General features: G+C 43.5%; 1 protein-coding gene across 1 annotated transcript in view; it reads left to right on the forward strand.

Annotated features, from left to right (window-relative positions):
* The window catches only part of DMBX1 (diencephalon/mesencephalon homeobox 1), a 137,601-nt gene that overhangs the window by 16,044 nt on the left and 103,459 nt on the right, over positions 1-18,098 (forward strand). The window lies entirely within an intron of this gene.

Raw genomic sequence — 18,098 nt, forward strand, 5'->3', positions numbered from 1 at the left:
CCACTCCAGCTCTGTCTGCTCCAGCTCTACCCGCTCCAGCTCTGTCTGCTCCAGCTCTACCCACTCCAGCTCTGTCCACTCCAGCTCTACCCACTCCAGCTCTGTCCGCTGGAGCTCTGTCCACTTCAGCTCTATCCACTCCAGCTCTGTCCGCTCCAGCTCCGTCTGCTCCAGCTCTGTCCGCTTCAGTTCTGTCCGTTCCAGCTCTGTCCGTTCCTGCTCTGTCTGTTCCAGCTCTGTCCACTCCAGCTCTATCCCCCTCTTCTCTGGAGGGACTGTATCAATAATACTGAATTTCACCTGTTTTCAGAGGGTTCATTTCTACCAAATCTTTAGACATGGGGCTCTCCAGTGTCTTCTCCATATTATATAGCAGTGGTGATTTATGCGGGTTTTGAAATGATAGGTGTGGTTTCACCGACATACAATAGGGAACACGGACATTGGAACAAGTAGACAACGTATTCTGAAGTAATGTTCCATTGTGTACACTTTTTAAGTGATTAATGATGAAAGATTCGACATTTTCCTATCCAAAGGACAATTCACGCAGGCCACACATGAGAAACAACCTTTTCTTTGCACCCCTGTCCAGTATCTTTGTGATCACTTCTTAAAGGGGCCAAAATCTGATTGTATCAATTGGTCTCTATGGTTTCTACTCATTCTACATGAGGACTTTTGCTTTCTTCTGTATAATTTGTTACTACTGGTATTCTCAAGAATTCTTTTTTCATATTTTTACTATGTACTAATGAATTCCTGTCCAAGTTTTTACCCTATTTCTTTGTAGTGTTAACATTTTCTTAGGCTATCCCCTGCCGCTAAATTTCTTTACCAGTAGATCCAGGGCTCTATTATCTATCTATCTTATCTATCTATCTATCTAACTATCTAAGTCAAGAGAAAAGGGCAGCACTACCAAATTAATATACGGTAGTAGGTGCAAAACCTATTCAGCAGTGTCCAAACAGCCAAATTAACAAAAGGAAAAAAATAGGCAGCACTCAAATTAAATGTGAAAACAGTGGATACTTTACTGATCCTCAGGTATCTATCTATTTATCTATCTATCTATCTGTCTATCTATATATCTGTCTCTCTAGAGGTGTATCTAGGCTTTCTGGCACCCAGGGCGAGAATTTGCTCCGGCGCCCCCCGCACACATGCGATTTGCACACTTAGGTACCGACAAGCTGCTATTCCTGATGCTCTCAATGTTCAGTGAAAAACTAAAAGAAGCAGACGAGAAGCTCGCTGTCATAGGATCATAAGTGTGAAAATCGCATATGAGTGAAGTGTCCGTGTGATGACTACTGGAACCTGCAGAGCTGAGTCCTGACACTGCAGCTTCTGAATTCTCACAGTGGATGCACTGCACACTTTTAGGATTCTCCCGTACCGGTGGCAAGAGTACACAGTCATGCAAGCACAAGTATGTGATTTGTATAGTTCTGGCCACATTCCGACTAGACGTGCCCGGCCTGGCTCCGTTCATTTTCATGGAGTGAGGCCGCACGTCTAGTCAGCATGTGACCGTATGTATGTAAATTACCAGCATGAGGGAATCCTGACAGCGCGCAGTGAGCACAGTGAGAATTCAGAAGTCTGCAGTCACATAGAATGACTGCAGACAGCACAGGCCTGGACAACCCCTGTAATGCTCCTATTATAAAAAAACATGAGAACTAGTATCACAAATAACGTTTACATCCAGGAACCTCATAGATGACGTCGTCTCTGGAGTCGATCTCCTTCTTTTCTTCTTGTCCAGACCCCATGATGAGTTTTCTCCTCCACATCTCGTCTCTGCAGATGTCCATCTTCTACGGTCTTCTGCAGAACATCCCCACATGATGCCCTTAAAGTGTCATTATAATGCTCCTAAATAAAAATATCTGTCCTGCGCTGGGCCCCGGAATACATAATTACCCCTTACTATATCCCTGCACAAAACATGCCCTCACGCTGTCCCTCTTATGGTACATGCTCTCCACATTGTTCTCTCATACGGTGTCCACCCTATAGATGTATGTAGTGATAAGGTACATGTCAGTGGTACACATGTGTGTAGTAATAAGTTATATGTTGTTGGTACACATGTATGTAGTGATAAGTTACATGTTGTAGTACACATGTATGTAGTGATAAGTTACATGTTGTAGTACACATGTATGTAGTGATAAGTTACATGTCTGTGGTACACATGTATGTAGTGATAAGTTATATGTTGGTAGTACACATGTATGTAGTGATAAGTTACATGTCAGTGGTACACATGTATGTAGTGATAAGTTATATGTTGGTAGTACACATGTATGTAGTGATAAGTTATATGTTAGTGGTACACATGTATGTAGTGATAAGTTATATGTTGTTGGTACACATGTATGTAGTGATAAGTTATATGTTGTTGGTACACATGTATGTAGTGATAAGTTATATGTTGTTGGTACACATGTATGTAGTGATAAGTTACATGTTAGTGGTGCACATGTATGTAGTGATAAGTTATATGTTGGTAGTACACATGTATGTAGTGATAAGTTATATGTTAGTGGTGCACATGTATGTAGTGATAAGTTATATGTTGTTGGTACACATGTATGTAGTGATAAGTTATATGTTGTTGGTACTCATGTATGTAGTGATAAGTTATATGTTAGTGGTACACATGTATGTAGTGATAAGTTACATGTCAGTGGTGCACATGTATGTAGTGATAAGTTATATGTTGGTAGTACACATGTATGTAGTGATAAGTTATATGTTAGTGGTGCACATGTATGTAGTGATAAGTTATATGTTGTTGGTACACATGTATGTAGTGATAAGTTATATGTTGTTGGTACTCATGTATGTAGTGATAAGTTACATGTTAGTGGTACACATGTATGTAGTGATAAGTTATATGTTGTTGGTACACATGTATGTAGTGATAAGTTATATGTTGTTGGTACACATGTATGTAGTGATAAGTTACATGTTGGTAGTACACATGTATGTAGTGATAAGTTACATGTCTGTGGTACACATGTATGTAGTGATAAGTTACATGTTAGTGGTGCACATGTATGTAGTGATAAGTTACATGTTAGTGGTACACATGTATGTAGTGATAAGTTATATGTTGTTGGTACACATGTATATAGTGATAAGTTATATGCTGTTGGTACACATGTATGTAGTGATAAGTTATATGTTAGTGGTGCACATGTATGTAGTGATAAGTTACATGTCAGTGGTACACATGTATGTAGTGATAAGTTATATGTTGTTGGTACACATGTATATAGTGATAAGTTATATGTTGTTGGTACACATGTATATAGTGATAAGTTATATGCTGTTGGTACACATGTATGTAGTGATAAGTTACATGTTGGTAGTACACATGTATGTAGTGATAAGTTACATGTCTGTGGTGCACATGTATGTAGTGATAAGTTACATGTTGGTGGTACACATGTATGTAGTGATAAGTTACATGTCAGTGGTACACATGTATGTAGTGATAAGTTATATGTTAGTGGTACACATGTATGTAGTGATAAGTTACATGTTGGTAGTACACATGTATGTAGTGATAAGTTACATGTCTGTGGTACACATGTATGTAGTGATAAGTTACATGTTAGTGGTGCACATGTATGTAGTGATAAGTTACATGTTGGTAGTACACATGTATGTAGTGATAAGTTACATGTCTGTGGTACACATGTATGTAGTGATAAGTTACATGGTGGTACACATGTATGTAGTGATAAGTTATATGTTAGTGGTACACATGTATGTAGTGATAAGTTACATGTTGGTAGTACACATGTATGTAGTGATAAGTTACATGTCTGTGGTACACATGTATGTAGTGATAAGTTACATGTCAGTGGTGCACATGTATGTAGTGATAAGTTATATGTTAGTGGTGCACATGTATGTAGTGATAAGTTACATGTCAGTGGTGCACATGCATGTAGTGATAAGTTACATGTTGGTGGTACACATGTATGTAGTGATAAGTTATATGTTAGTGGTGCACATGTATGTAGTGATAAGTTATATGTTGTTGGTACACATGTATGTAGTGATAAGTTACATGTTAGTGGTACACATGTATGTAGTGATAAGTTATATGTTAGTGGTGCACATGTATGTAGTGATAAGTTACATGTCAGTGGTGCACATGTATGTAGTGATAAGTTATATGTTGGTAGTACACATGTATGTAGTGATAAGTTACATGTCAGTGGTGCACATGTATGTAGTGATAAGTTATATGTTGTTGGTACACATGTATGTAGTGATAAGTTATATGTTAGTGGTGCACATGTATGTAGTGATAAGTTACATGTTAGTGGTACACATGTATGTAGTGATAAGTTACATGTTGGTAGTACACATGTATGTAGTGATAAGTTACATGTCTGTGGTACACATGTATGTAGTGATAAGTTACATGGTGGTACACATGTATGTAGTGATAAGTTATATGTTAGTGGTACACATGTATGTAGTGATAAGTTACATGTTGGTAGTACACATGTATGTAGTGATAAGTTACATGTCTGTGGTACACATGTATGTAGTGATAAGTTACATGTCAGTGGTGCACATGTATGTAGTGATAAGTTATATGTTAGTGGTGCACATGTATGTAGTGATAAGTTACATGTCAGTGGTGCACATGCATGTAGTGATAAGTTACATGTTGGTGGTACACATGTATGTAGTGATAAGTTATATGTTAGTGGTGCACATGTATGTAGTGATAAGTTATATGTTGTTGGTACACATGTATGTAGTGATAAGTTACATGTTAGTGGTACACATGTATGTAGTGATAAGTTATATGTTAGTGGTGCACATGTATGTAGTGATAAGTTACATGTCAGTGGTGCACATGTATGTAGTGATAAGTTATATGTTGGTAGTACACATGTATGTAGTGATAAGTTACATGTCAGTGGTGCACATGTATGTAGTGATAAGTTATATGTTGTTGGTACACATGTATGTAGTGATAAGTTATATGTTAGTGGTGCACATGTATGTAGTGATAAGTTACATGTCAGTGGTGCACATGTATGTAGTGATAAGTTATATGTTGTTGGTACACATGTATATAGTGATAAGTTATATGTTGTTGGTACACATGTATGTAGTGATAAGTTACATGTTGGTAGTACACATGTAAGTAGTGATAAGTTACATGTCTGTGGTACACATGTATGTAGTGATAAGTTACATGTTGGTAGTACACAAGTATGTAGTGATAAGCTACATGTCTGTGGTACACATGTATGTAGTGATAAGTTACATGTTGGTAGTACACATGTATGTAGTGATAAGTTACATGTCTGTGGTATACATGTATGTAGTGATAAGTTACATGTTGGTAGTACACATGTATGTAGTGATAAGTTACATGTCTGTGGTACACATGTATGTAGTGATAAGTTACATGTCAGTGGTACACATGTATGTAGTGATAAGTTACATGTCAATGGTACACATGTATGTAGTGATAAGTTACATGTTGGTGGTACACATGTATGTAGTGATAAATTATATATTAGTGGTGCACATGTATGTAGTGATAAGTTACATGTTGGTGGTACACATGTATGTAGTGATATGTTACATGTTGGTAGTACACATTTATGTAGTGATAAGTTACATGTTGGTGGTACACATGTATGTAGTGATAAGTTACATGTTGGTAGTACACATTTATGTAGTGATAAGTTACATGTTGGTGGTACACATGTATGTAGTGATAAGTTACATGTTAGTGGTACACATGTATGTAGTGATAAGTTACATGTTGGTGGCACACATGTATGTAGTGATAAGTTACATGTTAGTGGTACACATGTATGTACTGATAAGTTACATGTTGCTACACATGTATGTAGTGATATGTTACATGTTAATGGTACACATATATGTAGTGATAAGTTACATGTTAGTGGTACTCATGTATGTAGTGATAAGTTACATGTTGGTAGTACACATGTATGTAGTGATAAGTTACATGTCTGTGGTACACATGTATGTAGTGATAAGTTATATGTTGTTGGTACACATGTATGTAGTGATAAGTTATATGTTGTTGGTACACATGTATGTAGTGATAAGTTATATGTTGTTGGTACACATGTATATAGTGATAAGTTATATGTTGTTGGTACACATGTATGTAGTGATAAGTTACATGTTGGTAGTACACATGTAAGTAGTGATAAGTTACATGTCTGTGGTACACATGTATGTAGTGATAAGTTACATGTTGGTAGTACACATGTATGTAGTGATAAGCTACATGTCTGTGGTACACATGTATGTAGTGATAAGTTACATGTTGGTAGTACACATGTATGTAGTGATAAGTTACATGTCTGTGGTATACATGTATGTAGTGATAAGTTACATGTTGGTAGTACACATGTATGTAGTGATAAGTTACATGTCAGTGGTACACATGTATGTAGTGATAAGTTACATGTCAATGGTACACATGTATGTAGTGATAAGTTACATGTTGGTGGTACACATGTATGTAGTGATAAATTATATATTAGTGGTGCACATGTATGTAGTGATAAGTTACATGTTGGTGGTACACATGTATGTAGTGATATGTTACATGTTGGTAGTACACATTTATGTAGTGATAAGTTACATGTTGGTGGTACACATGTATGTAGTGATAAGTTACATGTTGGTAGTACACATTTATGTAGTGATAAGTTACATGTTGGTGGTACACATGTATGTAGTGATAAGTTACATGTTAGTGGTACACATGTATGTAGTGATAAGTTACATGTTGGTGGCACACATGTATGTAGTGATAAGTTACATGTTAGTGGTACACATGTATGTACTGATAAGTTACATGTTGCTACACATGTATGTAGTGATATGTTACATGTTAATGGTACTCATGTATGTAGTGATAAGTTACATGTTGGTAGTACACATGTATGTAGTGATAAGTTACATGTCTGTGGTACACATGTATGTAGTGATAAGTTACATGTTGGTAGTACACATGTATGTAGTGATAAGTTACATGTCTGTGGTACACATGTATGTAGTGATAAGTTACATGTTAGTGGTACACATGTATGTAGTGATAAGTTACATGTTGGTGGTACACATGTATGGAGTGATAAGTTACATGTCAATGGTACACATGTATGTAGTGATAAGTTACATGTTGGTGGTACACATGTATGTAGTGATAAATTATATATTAGTGGTGCACATGTATGTAGTGATAAGTTACATGTTGGTGGTACACATGTATGTAGTGATAAGATACATGTCGGTGGTACACATGTATGGAGTGATATGTTACATGTCAATGGTACACATGTATGTAGTGATAAGTTACATGTTGGTAGTACACATTTATGTAGTGATAAGTTACATGTTGGTGGTACACATGTATGTAGTGATAAGATACATGTCGGTGGTACACATGTATGTAGTGATATGTTACATGTCAATGGTACTCATGTATGTAGTGATAAGTTACATGTTGGTAGTACACATGTATGTAGTGATAAGTTACATGTCTGTGATACACATGTATGTAGTGATAAGTTACATGTTGGTAGTACACATGTATGGAGTGATATGTTACATGTCAATGGTACTCATGTATGTAGTGATAAGTTACATGTTGGTAGTACACATGTATGTAGTGATAAGTTACATGTCTGTGATACACATGTATGTAGTGATAAGTTACATGTTGGTAGTACACATGTATGTAGTGATAAGTTACATGTCTGTGGTACACATGTATGTAGTGATAAGTTACATGTTAGTGGTACACATGTATGTAGTGATAACTTACATGTCAATGGTACACATGTATGTAGTGATAAGTTACATGTTGGTGGTACACATGTATGTAGTGATAAGTTACATGTCAATGGTACACATGTATGTAGTGATAAGTTACATGTCAATGGTACACATGTATGTAGTGATAAGTTACATGTTGGTGGTACACATGTATGTAGTGATAAATTATATATTAGTGGTGCACATGTATGTAGTGATAAGTTACATGTTGGTGGTACACATGTATGTAGTGATAAGATACATGTCGGTGGTACACATGTATGGAGTGATATGTTACATGTCAATGGTACACATGTATGTAGTGATAAGATACATGTTGGTGGTACACATGTATGTAGTGATAAGTTACATGTTGGTAGTACACATGTATGTAGTGATAAGTTACATGTTAGTGGTACACATGTATGTAGTGATAAGTTACATGTTGGTGGTACACATGTATGTAGTGATAAGTTACATGTTAGTGGTACACATGTATGTACTGATAAGTTACATGTTGCTACACATGTATGTAGTGATATGTTACATGTTAATGGTACACATATATGTAGTGATAAGTTACATGTTAGTGGTACTCATGTATGTAGTGATAAGTTACATGTTGGTAGTACACATGTATGTAGTGATAAGTTACATGTCTGTGGTACACATGTATGTAGTGATAAGTTACATGTTGGTAGTACACATGTATGTAGTGATAAGTTACATGTCTGTGGTACACATGTATGTAGTGATAAGTTACATGTTAGTGGTACACATGTATGTAGTGATAAGTTACATGTTGGTGGTACACATGTATGTAGTGATAAGTTACATGTCAATGGTACACATGTATGTAGTGATAAGTTACATGTTGGTGGTACACATGTATGTAGTGATAAGTTACATGTTGGTGGTAGACATGTATGCAGTGATAAGATACATGTTGGTGGTACACATGGATGTACTGATAAGTTACATGTTGGTACACATGTATGTAGTGATATGTTACATGTTAGTGGTACTCATGTATGTAGTGATGAGTTACATGTTGGTAGTACACATGTATGTAGTGATAAGTTACATGTTAGTGGTACTCATGTATGTAGTGATAAGTTACATGTTGGTAGTACACATGTATGTAGTGATAAGTTACATGTCTGTGGTACACATGTATGTAGTGATAAGTTACATGTTGGTAGTACACATGTATGTAGTGATAAGTTACATGTCTGTGGTACACATGTGTGTAGGGATAAGTTACATGTTAGTGGTACACATGTATGTAGTGATAAGTTACATGTCAATGGTAAACATGTATGTAGTGATAAGTTACATGTTGGTAGTACACATGTATGTAGTGATAAGTTACATGTCAATGGTAAACATGTATGTAGTGATAAATTATATATTAGTGGTGCACATGGATGTACTGATAAGTTACATGTTGGTACACATGTATGTAGTGATATGTTACATGTTAGTGGTACTCATGTATGTAGTGATAAGTTACATGTTGGTAGTACACATGTATGTAGTGATAAGTTACATGTTAGTGGTACTCATGTATGTAGTGATAAGTTACATGTTGGTAGTACACATGTATGTAGTGATAAGTTACATGTCTGTGGTACACATGTATGTAGTGATAAGTTACATGTTGGTAGTACACATGTATGTAGTGATAAGTTACATGTCAATGGTAAACATGTATGTAGTGATAAATTATATATTAGTGGTGCACATGTATGTAGTGATAAGTTATATGTCAGTGGTACACATGTATGTAGTGATAAGTTACATGTTGGTAGTACACATGTATGTAGTGATAAGTTACATGTCAATGGTACACATGTATGTAGTGATAAGATACATGTTGGTGGTACACATGTATGTAGTGATAAGTCACATGTTAGTGGTACACATGTATGTAGTGATAAGTTACATGTCAATGGTACACATGTATGTAGTGATAAGTTACATGTTGGTAGTACACATGTATGTGTGATAAGTTACATGTTGGTGGTAGAAATGCATGTAGTGATAAGTTACATGTCAATGGTACACATGTATGTAGTGATAAGTTACATGTTGGTAGTACACATGTATGTAGTGATAAGTTGCATGTCTGTGGTACACATGTATGTAGTGATAAGATACATATTAGTGGTGCACATGTATGTAGTGATAAGTTACATGTTGGTGCACATGTATGTAGTGATAAGATACATGTTAGTGGTACACATGTATGTAGTGATAAGTTACATGTTAGCGGTACACATGTGTGTAGTGATAAGTTACATGTCAATGGTACACATGTATGTAGTGATAAGTTACATGTTAGTGGTACACATGTATGTAGTGATAAGTTACCGTTCTTCTACTTACGGGGGACACTAACGGGGGTCCCGCTGCCACCAAAACGTGATGGACAGCGGACCCTGTGTCACCACTATGTCACAGTCCCACCACTGACACGGGTGTATCAGCGGACGGAGGGACGAGACACAATGCCGGCACACGGCTATCACAGGCGCAGTGGGGCTTATCTTAGTTATCCCAACACTGGCACGATGTGACCAAAAATATCCAGCAAGCTAATCTCGCTCTACAATTTGCCACAGGGGGAGTTTAATTTGGATGCCCCACCACTGCTATCAATCTTCCAAGTACTGCGGGGATTTATGTATATCCCACTTTCTCAGTTCCACTTTGGAACTCGCAGCTCTCCGGCGCCCCCCTTACCCTCAGGTCAGTCAGGGAACTGCACCTAGGATAATTAGTCGCCGGACGGGCTGCCTGTTGTGAACCGGCAATTAGGCTTCTGCAGTAAGCGAATTATCAGCTTCTAGACTGCCAGCAAGCCGCAATAGCCATGCACGACGCGCTGCCACCAGTCACGGTTACTTAATTCACAGTGTTAAATTAAGAGGGTCCGTGGCAAACCCCTTGAATTAGTAGCGATTATCTATCAAAGGTGTATAGTTTGAGTCTTAGAGCATAGAGACAGATCTAAATAATTATTTCATTTATTTTCCGAAAGAGGACAGTGATTACAGATAAAAGTTGCTATAAAATTGAGACATAAAATCTGTACAGTACAGGTATAAAATAAAAGTGGAGAAAACAAAGAGAGTACACTCACAGTTCCATATTGTTCCTTAGGCAGACCATGCGGCTAAGGTGGGTGGAGGCGGAGCTGCACTTCTCCGCTCATCTGGGTCTTTCTAGCACGACGACTTGAGCTGTTCTGCCCTGGTTTTGTCCAGGAAATGCTTTATAGACTTGCTATGTGACATCACGGAGAGATGCATGCTGGGTTAATCCCACCTCTCCCTTTTGGATTTAGAATTACACTAGAAAACTTATACTAATCATAACTCCGTGGGGGCAGCCCGCACAGACACATATAGGGCATCATTGGTTGGGATTTGTTGAGTACAATAATTCAAGACCAAATATGCAGTAGTTCTGATACACCGTTTAGCTGGAACACATATCTCAGGTTCTGAAAGGATTAGGCTTCGCAAGAACCACGGCAGCGATGCTGTGACCGCCCGGATTACAAAAATGTGATTTTCATATCTCTAGGGTAATTTGGTTCTTATGGTATAGTCTCTCATAGTTTTATTCGTTTCAAACAAAGAAGTTTTTCCCGCTCTGAAGAGGAGAGAAGGAAACAAATGGTTGTAGCAGCAGGGGGGTCTCCTATTACTAGTGCGAACACAGGCTGTAGAGGAGGGGGGGTGGCACTGCTCTGTGTGTGTGTGAAGGGAGGAGGGATGAAGCTGCAGAGCTAGCAGCCTGGATTGTCATATCTGCCGGATCTTTCTGGAAAGTTACAACAGAAAACATCATATTTTGTGGACAAAACCCCATACCTCACAGACATTGTACATCACACCTCCCCCCTTAAGAGGGCGCTAAGGAGGCATTACCTCTCGGTAATCGGCCATGCACACCTCAGCGGGTTCGCCCCGGCGGGACAACCCATCGGCATTGCCGTTTTCACTGCCCTTCCTGTGTTTTACAGTGAAGTCGTACTGTTGAAGGGCAAGGCTCCAGCGGAGCAACCTTCCATTGGTTCCGGACACTGTGTGCAACCAGCTCAGAGGGTTGTGGTCAGTTATCACCGTTAAGGCGCGCCTGTACAGGTAGGGCTGCAAACGTTGCAGTGCCCACACCATGGCCAGACACTCCTTCTCGATGGTCGAGTATGCCACTTCCCTCGGCAAAAGTTTCCGGCTCAGGTACAACACGGGGTGTTCTTGGTCCCCCGAGTCGACCTGGCTAAGCACAGCACCGAGGCCAAACTCGCTGGCGTCGGTCTGTACCAGAAACGGGCGACTGCTGTCGACTGCTCTCAACACTGGAGAGTTGCACAGGGCTGCTTTCAAAGCTTGGAAAGCCGCCTCACAGTCATCTGTCCAGTTGACTGTTTGGGGTAGCCTCTGCTTGGTGAGGTCAGTCAAGGGTTTGGCAAGGGCGCTATAGTCCTGTACGAACCGCCTATAGTACCCTGCAGTGCCCAAGAAGGACTTCACCTGTTTCTTGGTCCTGGGGGTGGGCCAGGACACGATGGCGTCCACTTTTTCTGGCTCCGGACTCATGGAACCCACGCCTACCCGGTGCCCCAGGTAGTGGACCTCGCGCATGCCTATCTGGCACTTCCCCGGCTTGATGGTCAGGCCTGCCTGGTGAAGACGCTTGAGCACCTCCTGGAGCTGCTGAAGGTGTTCCTCCCAGGTGGAACTGAAGACGGCAATATCGTCTAAGTAGGCCACCGCGTACTCCTCCAGTCCCCGAAGCAGGTGGTTGACCATCCGCTGGAAAGTGGCAGGGGCATTCTTCATGCCGAAGGGCATGACCGTGGACTCGTACAGTCCAAAGGGGGTGATAAAGGCGGATTTCTCCTGCGCCTCAGGGCTCAGGGGAATCTGCCAGTATCCCCGACTCAAATCCATGATGGATATGTAGTTGGCGTTTGTCAACCGCTCGAGCAGATCCTCGATGCGCGGCATTGGGTGCGCATCAGAGGTTGTGATGGCGTTGAGCCCTCTGTAGTCCACGCAGAACCGGGTGGTTCGATCCTTTTTAGGCACGAGGACTACAGGTGAAGCCCACGCGCTTTTTGACCGTCGAATCACCCCCAGCCTTAACATCTCATCGATCTCTTGGTGCATGACTTGTTGCACCGTTTCAGAGATCCGATAAGGTGTTCGCCGTAATGGGGCGTGATTCCCGGTGTCCACCTCATGAACCGCTAACTCCGTCCTCCCCGGTTGGTTGGTGAACACGGGCCGGAAGAGTTTCAGGGTGGCCATCAACTGCAACCGCTGGGACACGGTGAGCGAACCACTTATCTCCATGTCCTCAATGGACCCATTGGCCTTGGCCTGGGCCAGCATGTCCAGGAGGGGATCTTCCTCTCCATCCTCTGGCAGATTGCAGACCGGTAGGACGCAAGCTTCACGTTCGTAGTGCGCCTTCAGCATGTTGACGTGAAAGGCCTTGCGCCTACCCCGAGCATGGTCAAGCGTGACCACGTAGGTGACCGGATTGAGCTGTTGGTGGACGACGTATGGGCCTTCCCAGGCTGCCTGAAGCTTATCCGTTGGTACAGGGACCAGCACCCATACCTTTTGACCCACCTGGTAGGTCCGCTCCCGGGCGTTCTGGTCGTACCAGCGCTTCTGGTCAGCCTGAGCCTGCGTCATGTTGTCATGCACCAACTGCGTCAAGGTCTGCATCTTGTCACGGAAGCGCATGACATAATCCACGATGGACACTTCTGTGGGGTTTGGCTCATCTTCCCAGGATTCTCTTATCAACCCAAGGGGTCCCCGGACTCGCCTGCCATACAGGAGCTCGAAGGGGGAGAACCCGGTTGAGGCCTGCGGAACTTCTCTGTAAGCGAACAGCAGGTGTGGGAGGTACCGCTCCCAGTCGCGCCCTTGGGTCTCAACCAGTATGCGGAGCATCTGTTTGAGGGTACCGTTGAAACGTTCACACAAACCATTAGTCTGTGGGTGATACGGACTCGATACCAGCTGCGTCACCTGCATTTTCTCACAGAGAGCCTCCATTAGGCGAGACATGAATTGGGCCCTTGATCGGTAAGCATCTCCCTGGGAAATCCTACTCTTGAAAAGATGGTCACCAGTGCGTCAGCCACCTTATCTGCCCTGGTTGAAGACAGAGCTACTGCCTCTGGGTACCGGGTTGCGTAGTCTACCACGGTGAGAATGTATCGCTTTCCGGGGCTGCTGGGGACGGACAGCGGTCCTACAATGTCCACCGCGATTCTCTGGAAAGGCTCCTCTATCACCGGCAAAGGAATAAGGGGAGCCTTAAGAGCAGGCCCCGCCTTACCCACTTTTTGACAGGTGGCGCAGGAGCGGCAGTAGTGTGTTACATCTGTCCCCATCTTGGGCCAATAGAAGTGTTGAGACAGCCGTGCCTTTGTTTTGCTGATCCCCAAGTGTCCAGCGAGTGGAATCTCATGGGCAATCCGCAACAACTCAGTTCTGAACTGATAGGGGACGACCAGCTGTCTTTCCCTCAACCACTCCTTTTTAGGATCTCCGGGTACTGTATCCCGGTACAACCTTCCTCGTTCCCAGAACACCCTCTCCTTATCAGACTTGGAGGTGGGCGTCTCGGCGAGACCTCTCAATTTCTCCAGGCTGGCATCTGAGTGCAGAGCAGCCTGGAACTCCATGCTGGAGGCTGCCAGAAGTGACGTCAGGGTCCCCTCTTTACTGGGACCCTCTGGAACCGGTGCTGGGTTCACCTCTGGTTCAGTCTCTCCTGTAGCAGCAGAGGGTCCAGAAGACGTTACCTGCGATCTGGGCACTCTGACTGCGTGTGACAGCTGCTATGTATGCTGTCTCCCTGGGGATTTCTACAGACCCACCAGCCGGTGCTGGCTTGGGCTCTACCTCCCCATCCACCCCCAACACTTCAGGAGCAGGGCTACTTATGGGCCAGTTACCTTCCTCGGTGGCACTGGTCAGCTGCATGGCATTACCTTCCTCATGGCCCCCATGCACCTCCCCACTTCCTTGAGCACCGTTGCTTACTCCTGCCAGGGGTTCCTCAGCCGTCTCACTCCGCAGAGTGACGGGGCTGAGTACTTCGGTACCTGTGGACACATCTACCGCTTCAAAGAAAGGGTTAACGGGTTCAGTCGGCACCGATACATCAACATCATCATCATCATCATCAGGGTTAACGTTACCCTTATTATCAGTTTGGGGAAGGGTGTCAGGGACGTAGTATGCAACCATCCGCCCCAAGTCAGTCCCCAATAAAACATCAGTGGGCAGGTTTTCAGACACTCCCACCTCCCTCAACCCGCTCCCAGCACCCCAATCGAGATAAACTCGTGCCACTGGCAAGGGACAACGGGTGCCTCCAATCCCGGTGACAGTCAGGGTTTTCCCCTCAACAAACTCTTCAGGGGCCACCAGTCCAGGACGGATGAGGGTTCGTTCAGCCCCGGTGTCCTTGAGGCCTGTAGCAAGACGGGCCCCCACCTGAACAGGTTGAACGTTGTCGTCAGCCCTCCCAACCACACCTCCCACCAAAAGAACAGAGGCGTTGGGCCCGGGGGCCTTGGCTGGGGGGTTCTTCGGCCTATTCGGACAGGTGTAAAAGAAGTGACCAGGCCGCTGGCAGTGGTGACACAGGCGACTGTCAGTAGCCGGCCTGCTGTTGACAACAGGGACTGGGCCTCCGGAGGGACGGCTAGCTGGGGCACTGGGGTTGGTTGCTGGCTTACCCCCTTTCCAGCTGGTGGCGACTGGCCTCCGCGTCTCGGGCTTCCGGTTCGCCTCGTAGTTGTCGGCGATCTGCGCCGCTTTGTCCGCGTTCGTTGGTTCGCGGTCCAGGATGAACTGTCGGACCTCAGCTGGGCAGAGATGCAGGAACTGGTCTTTGATCATCAGGTCCCGTAGCTGCTCAAAGGTTTCAACGGACAGTCCATGGATCCACTGGTCAAAGTGGGTCCTGAGTCCTTGCACCACATCACTGTAGCTATCATGTGGGCCACGTTGGAGGTGTCGGAACTTCTTTCGGTATACCTCAGGTGTCAGCCGATATTTGGTGATCAGCGCCTCTTTTATGGCGCGATAGTCATCATCATGTGCTTGCGGAAGAGAAGCAAACGCCTCCAGAGCTTTGCCTTTTAGCCCTGGGGTCAAGTACCTGGCCCATTGGTCTTCGGGCAGTCGGTACTGTCTGCAGGCTTTCTCAAAGGCTCGCAGAAACGTGTCCAAGTCCCCATCCTTTTCCATCACGGGAAAGTGCTCTGGCCGGGGTTTAGGAGTCTGGACGCTGCTGGGCTCACTGCTTCGGGCTGTGGGGGCATTCCCACCCCGCTGGAGTACCTCCAGTTCATGGGCCCTCTGCGCCTCCCGCTCGGCTCGCTGCTCTGCTCTCTCAGCCTCAGCTTGGCGCTCGCGTCTCTCCGCCTCCCGCTCGGCTCGCTGCTCTGCTCTCTCTTGAGCTTGCTGGATCAGCTGCAGACGTCCGTCACGGTCTTCGGCAGGGAGTGCGTCCAAGGCCGCTTGCAGGTAGGGGTCCAGCGTGCTCTGATTGAATGTGGGCCCCACGCTCATGAGTGGAGCCTCTGCTGAAGCCCCATTGTCACTTGGGCCAACTTCTGCGCTCGCTGGATTCTTGTCGTTGTCCAGCTGCACTAGAGCTGCGATCATTTGAGCTCTGTTTTAGTTTGTGGCGTCAAGGCCTTGGTACGTGCATAACCCAGCAAGAACTTCCTTTGTCTGCCGGTTGTACCAAGGTTCTCCTTTTGCCGCCATGGTTGCCAAATAAAAGATAGAAAAAGAAAAACGAAGAAATGGGAGGGAATACTTGTACGTACACACAAATGTCTCAGAACTAGTAACCACAGAGTCTGTTCTCCAAAACCTATGATGCAGGATTCCCGCAGGAACCGTGCAGGTTTTTAGTGAGAGGAATGATTGCTCAAACCAAATCACTAATGCTCTAGGATTATCCCACCGCTCTGCCACCAATATGTAACGAACAGCCCACCGCCGTTCGTCTACTTACTGGGGACACTAACGGGGGTCCCGCTGCCACCAAAACGTGACGGACAGCGGACCCTGTGTCACCACTATGTCACAGTCCCACCACTGACACGGGTGTATCAGCGGATGGAGGGACGAGACACAATGCCGGCACACGGCTATCACAGGCGCAGTGGGGCTTATCTTAGTTATCCCAACTCTGGCACCATGTGACCAAAAATATCCAGCAAGCTAATCTCGCTCTACAATTTGCCGCAGGGGGAGTTTAATTTGGATGCCCCACCACTGCTATCAATCTTCCAAGTACTGCGGGGATTTATGTATATCCCACTTTCTCAGTTCCACTTTGGAACTCGCAGCTCTCCGGCACCCCCCTTACCCTCAGGTCAGTCAGGGAACTGCACCTAGGATAATTAGTTGCCGGACGGGCTGCCTGTTGTGAACCGGCAATTAGGCTTCTGCAGTAAGGGAATTATCAGCTGTGGCCGCAGCCCCTCATTCAGCTATATAAGACCCTTCTAGACTGCCAGCAAGCCGCAATAGCCGTGCAAGACGCGCTGCCACCAGTCACGGTTACTTAATTCACAGTGTTAAATTAAGAGGGTCCATGGCAAACCCCTTGAATTAGTAGCGATTATCTATCAAAGGCGTATAGTTCGAGTCTTAGAGCATAGAGACAGATCTAAATAATTATTTCATTTATTTTCCGAAAGAGGACAGTGATTACAGATAAAAGTTGCTATAAAATTGAGAAATAAAATCTGTACAGTACAGGTATAAAATAAAAGTGGAGAAAACAAAGAGAGTACACTCACAGTTCCATATTGTTCCTTAGGCAGACCATGCGGCTAAAGGGGGTGGAGGCGGAGCTGCACTTCTCCGCTCATCTGGGTCTTTCTAGCATGACGACTTGAGCTGTTCTGCTCTGGTTTTGTCCAGGAAATGCTATATAGACTTGCTATGTGACATCACGGAGAGATGCATGCTGGGTTAATCCCACCTCTCCCTTTTGGATTTAGAATTACACTAGAAAACTTATACTAATCATAACTCCGTGGGGGCAGCCCGCACAGACACATATAGGGCATCATTGGTTGGGATTTGTTGAGTACAATAATTCAAGACCAAATATGCAGTAGTTCTGATACACCGTTTAGCTGGAACACATATCTCAGGTTCTGAAAGGAT

This window comes from Dendrobates tinctorius, unplaced genomic scaffold, assembly GCF_039654945.1.
Source record: "Dendrobates tinctorius isolate UK_male_01 unplaced genomic scaffold, ASM3965494v1 ptg000410l, whole genome shotgun sequence".
Lineage (NCBI taxonomy): Eukaryota > Metazoa > Chordata > Amphibia > Anura > Dendrobatidae > Dendrobates > Dendrobates tinctorius.